This window comes from Medicago truncatula, chromosome 7 (genome assembly GCF_003473485.1).
Source record: "Medicago truncatula cultivar Jemalong A17 chromosome 7, MtrunA17r5.0-ANR, whole genome shotgun sequence".
Taxonomy (NCBI): Eukaryota; Viridiplantae; Streptophyta; class Magnoliopsida; order Fabales; family Fabaceae; genus Medicago; species Medicago truncatula.
The window spans coordinates 20,040,678-20,046,853 of NC_053048.1; positions in this window are offsets into that span (position 1 = coordinate 20,040,678).

Consider the following 6,176-nt stretch of genomic DNA (forward strand, 5'->3'; position numbering starts at 1 on the left):
GTCAGAGTATGAAGTCACCTAGAGTCTGAAGTGAAGAACCTAAAATTAGTTAAGTTTGTTATTTGAAGACACAAGTTTGCAGAAGGAATAGTCTGAAGCAACGATTATTTCAGAGGAATTAGAAGGCATTGGATGATTATCCACTGGAGAAGGTCATAGAAAGGATAATAGTATAATTGTACAACCACTACTCCACTACTCCAACATTTCATGCGCATAGTGATGCTACAGCTGTGTCTCTGTTGGTTAATTCTCCATACAAGGAATGTTTTTTAAATTACTATTTCCTAGGACATTAACCTAATCAAGCAACAAATTATTGGTGATGATCAAGCTTCAGTAACGACTCTTTAATATGTTGACACCTTTACAACGTCTCTTTCATACCTCTATATAAGGGAATAAAGACTTGAAGATTAGTAGAGACTCTACAACATTTAAACTGTGCTAAAACTCTGCTGAGATTGTTGTGCATCAAACACTTATAATTTATTAATAACTTTCATATCTTAGAAATTTTAGAGTCTTAGGAGTCTGTATTTGATTTGTATTGTGAACACCACTGATTGTATATCAAGTGTTCAATCAAACTTATTTCTGTGTGATTTGTTTGTTTAGAAGTCTCTTGCTTTTATGCTTGAGCATAGGAAATTTCTTGCTTGTGTACTTGAGTATTTGAAGTATCTTGCTTGTGCGCTTGAGCATTAGACTAGGAAACTCTGAACTCTATCAGACTCTGGATTTCGTTTAAAAACAAGAAAAAAAACTAACACAATTCACCCCCCCCCTCTTGTGTTTTTCTCACCTTCAATAGGTTCCAACATTTAGAATGGTTTGCTCCTGTGACTTATTTATGGTAATAATAAAACTTAGTCTAATAGAAAACTATTATCCAATAAACACAAAATGATGTGCTGAACTCGCATTTGCTTTTAATTTAAGTATAGGCAAGAATGCTCTTTTTCCAGCGTTGTTTCTTATATGATTTTCATATCCAATATATTCATAAACAATCCACAACATAATAATCATGTCCCATTACACATGTCATATTTAGGGTATGTTTTTTAGGCAAAAGTCAAATATTTTGGTTATTCATCATCAAATTGTAGAACATATATGAAAACAAATATGGGAAAGGATGCAAATATGAAATTGAAATCGTTAAACTTTCAACCAAATGGACAAATTTGAATGATCCAAATTGTATGGACTAGAGTTTTTTTTTGTGAATAGACTAAATAAATTAAATATTAACGATCCCATAATAATTCTATAATTTTTTTGTTTTTCGCGGTTTGATGATTACAGTGATCGAGAGAACATGAATTAGTGAAAAGGAAAACAAAAATTTATTTTGGCAACTTGATTAATAGTCAATGATCCAAAAATAAATATTTTATCTCACATATGTTACGAGGGCCTACCTTTGAGAGGATGAATATGATAAGAGTCATTATTTTACTCTCTTATTGATCCTTTCAAAATAATTTTCCTTTTCTTATTAATTATACTTACAGTGACATGTATTTGATCTAATTTGTTACACTTTGTTTAAGGATAAAAGAAAAAATTAGACATATTGTTATATCGTGTTAGTTGGATAATATATTTTGTGTGGTAACAAAAAAAAAACAAATATTGCATTTGCTACACTTTTTTTAATATTTGAATTCACTCTCATGCATTATCTTTTTTAAATGATAATGAAAAAAATTTGACATATACATTTCGTAACATTTTGTTTTAATATTTGAATTTACTCTTACCCATTTGTTATGTGTTATTTGTATTGAAAGATGAGAGTAATTTTGAAAGACGAAAAGTCATCCTAGAAGAGTCAAAATATGTTATTTTCTTTATATATATACTATAGATAATATAGTATGTTAACCCACTTGGGTTTGTCTCTTAGTATTAGCTTGAGATTTAGGAGTGTACTACTCCATAAAATCTAAAATAAATTTCTCTCATGTATTAATTTGAATCGGGCAAATTTAACTTCTTAAAAAAAAAGATAAAATTGTTAAAAAAAGAAGGATAAAATGATATGTTAAGAAGCATCACTTATTATATTGGCAAAAGCTACTGATAAAGACCCCCGGTATCTGAAACGCTTATTAACTGGTCTCCCTATATCTTCATTCTCCTTTTCCCTCTCACTCCTTCGTAGATTCATTCATATTGGCTAAAACTTTGGCTCCACCTACAAAGGAAAATGATGATTCTTTGTTTTTTTTAATGCTTTAATATCTTAATTGAAAAGAATTTCACGTTTGAAATTCGATAGAGAGAGACAAACAAAACCTTATCAATAATTCTTAGAAATCGTAGTTGGACCTAACACAACCTAACAAAATCGGCTTGAAAGGTGAGGATTGTCCTCACTTATAAACATATTGTCATGCCATCTTCTATCCGATGTGGAACTGTTAACACACCCCTCACGACCAGCATTATTTGGGCTTGGTTCGTGGGCATAAACGGTGGGTGATTCGATAACGGAAACCTGATAGCAGGTGGCCCAATGGATTTTGAAGAGGCTCTGATACCATCTTAGAAATCGTGGTTGGGTCTAACACAACCCCACAAAACCGGCTTGTAAGATGAGGATTACCCCCACTTATAAACACATTGTCATGCCATCTTCTATCTGATGTGGGACTCTTAACAATAATTGTACGAGACAATGATCAAACTTGAATATTCTTATTAAGAAGAGTGTTAGAAACATTTTATTTTTAAAATTCGTTCAATTACTCATTTATTATTTAGATGGATTTTATGAATGTCATTCAATAACAGAGTGGATGTTGAAAATGAGTTTTCCTATAACCTCTCTTTCGAACAATTCAATCCTAATTAAATTTCATCACAATACTGTTTCGTAAATAATAAACATTCATTGTTTTTTCTTTTTTTAAATATAAAATAAGAAGATATATTAACACTGATGAGGTAGTCTTCTTAACAGAAGATGTACCAAGAAGACCCCTAATAATTATAAGCTGTCAACAAAGGTTACACAAAATAATTAACCAATACCCAAACACATGAACAGGTCCGACCACCACATCTGAAAGCAATAAATATTCATTGTTGTTACAACCAAGTTAGTGGTTTGAATGAAAATATTCTATATAGAATCTTGGGTTTGACTTTGAATCATTATACACGCTCTTCTCTCTGTGAATCACTTAAGACCATCCCCAATGGTAAGCTGTTCACTATTTAAAGCCTGATATCTAATAGATATCTCTATTGGAGAATTCTTTTTTAGGTCTCCTAAGACCCAGGGTCTCACTTAAGATCCTCATTCTTAAGTGGCCCCAACACCATTTTTTAAATAAAATAATCATTGTTGAGTTGTTTTTGTTGAATTGTAAATGATAAAGAGTTATTGGTGGGACCAATTTTAACATTTTGTTAGAGAATCTCTATTGGAGTGGTTGGATACCTATTAGGTACTATTATTAAATAATTGTAAAAAAATGATATGTTCATGTGAGACATATTTAAGACCTCGAGATTGAGAATCTCTACTGTGGATGCTCTAAACCTTTAAAAATAAATTATCAAATACTTGTTTGAAAAATGATAATACAAAAGTTAATTGGTGGACTAACCCAATTCTCACTACTTTTATTCTATTTTCTGTGATCACATTCATTATGTTTTTTTGGTGTAATCTTGTCGAGGTCAACCCTTCTCTTGTCTTTTCCATTCATCTTTATCTCCATTTTTTATATGCTACTTTTTCATGGTTAAAATCTAATTAACATCTGTGGTCAATGGCTTCATAACTAAAGATTGTTTTGTCTTCTAGCTCGATTCTTTCAACTCCTATCCATATATAAAACATGTAAATTGTATTATCCACGTGTCCCTTGTTTTTTCTTTTGTGGAAAAACATACCACTTTGTTAACATGGGCCGTCCTAAGAGGACTATTCACCAGCCCAGATACCTAAGAGACTACCAGCCCAAGTAATTCAGCTACAGTCTCACTAAAGGTCACTGTCTGTGCAGTGATAGTGGTATTTTATGCTCTAATAAGATGTAACAGCCCGATTTTCGTTAGATTTATTTTTTAATTATTTTATTATAAGGTTATATGTGCTTGTGTGTGATCATTATTCATTGGGTGCATTTTTATGAATTTTCGTTTTAGAAGGGTAATTTAGTCATTTTGGAATTAGGGGTATTTTGGTCATTTTAAGTGTAAGAGTAAATTAATAACTTTTGGTGAGAATTACTTTTAGTGGTTAGTGAGAACCGTTATTTTTGCTAAGATTTTATCGTCGTGATTAGTTACTAGAATTTTACCGTTAAGTGACCGTTGTAGTGTTTTACCTTTTAGAGTGTAGAAACATTTTAGATTTAAGTTGGAGTGGGTTAAGTCCACTAAGCTTTAGGGTTAGACCCATTAAGGGGACATCCTATAAAAACCATGTCTTAGTGGAAATTTCCTCACACTTTCATTTACAAGATATTTTGAGAGAGTTAGAGAGAGAAAGTGGGAGCAAAGAACAAAAGGGTTAGAGAGAAGAGTAACTTGAAGATTCAAGGATTGGAAGAGAGCTAGGAGCTAAATTGAAGCTTAAGTTAGGGGGATTAATCTAACTAAGGTAAGGGGGTTAGAATTCATCATAATCATTTATTGCAATTTTACAATTATTGTATGAATAAGTGCTTAATTGAGTAATTGATTAATTGTTCATAATTGTTAGAATTCGTGCTCCAATTATGATGTTATGTTTGAATGCATGAAGTTATTTATAATTGAATTGTTGTTAGAGAAATTTAATGTTCAAAGTATGAGAAAGTGGTATATGTGAAAATATGCTCAATTGGTCCAATTATGCTATGTTGTAGTTGAATTGTGATAAGATTCATGATCAATTGATGTTGTTGTTGCTAAGTGATGTTGTGGATGTTAATTCATGGCTTGGGTATGCATGATTCATGATTTGTTGTTGAGAAATGAGATGTTGTTGGTAGTTTGATAAAAATTGGTGAATTGGTCCAAATGTCAATTGTTTTCATTTTTGTTGAGTCTTTGTGAGTGTTTTTAGTCATATTGACCTGTAAACAACATCTGGAAACTCTTTTGGGCATTAAGGGATCAAAATTGGGGATTTTGCGTAAAAAGGGGTTGAAACCCGTAACATTTTATGCAGAACTATGAATGTTCGCTTAAGGGGTCGCTTAAACGACCTGCATGCAAACAGGTAAGCGAACTTTACCGGTAGCTACTGGAACTCGTTCGCTTAAGCGAACCAGGTGGTCGCTTAAGAGAACATGTCTAGTTGCAGCCACTTTAATCTTTTGTTCTGGGTCTTAGGGGGCCAGTCCGAGCTTTGTAAAATGACTCTTTCAACATGTTTAACTACTGTTTAAACTGCTAAACCTACTGGAACATGATTATCTTGCCTAAACTTGAAATTTTCCGTTTGAGTCATAACTTGGAAGTTTTTGAGAAATTTTAAACTTTTGTCGAAACGAACTTTTGCAAACTAATGGAGCTTACAAGTTGAACCTACAGCTCATATAGACTTAGGTAAGACTTGTGAGATTGGTCGAACATCTTAATCATGTCAAGAATGATATTTTGGGTTGGAATGTGATAGATTGTGAAATTGGGTTTTTCATACGAACTTAAGTTATTCTTTAGACTAATGTCCAATACTCCTTAAGTGGCTTAAGCTCATGACTACATGATTGATTAAGATTGTTTGAGAGCTTCAATTTGTCTATGTTGTTAGTCTTGGGAGTTATCAATGTTGTCCGTTTGCCACTTGATACGGTATTGTCGGAAATGGTTCTTGTAAGTCAATAGGCTTATGATTTATCGTGACTATTCTTATATGACTAAGAGAAGTTGTATGAATGAATGATTATATGTTGGATATGATGTTTATCATGGAATGTTGTAAGTTCTCTTACTTAGAACGTAAGAAATGCTTGAAATGATAAGACTATATGAGGTAGTTGATGTTGAATGACATTGTTGATTATTGATGATCATGTTGATGTTGTGATAAGGAATCTTAATTTAATTATGATTTGATTGTGTGTGGACATGTTTTCTTAATAATGCAAATGTTGTGGAGATGATCAATATATTTGGAAGTTGTCCTCTATATTGTGGTGAAAATTGTGAATTGATGTCGCATT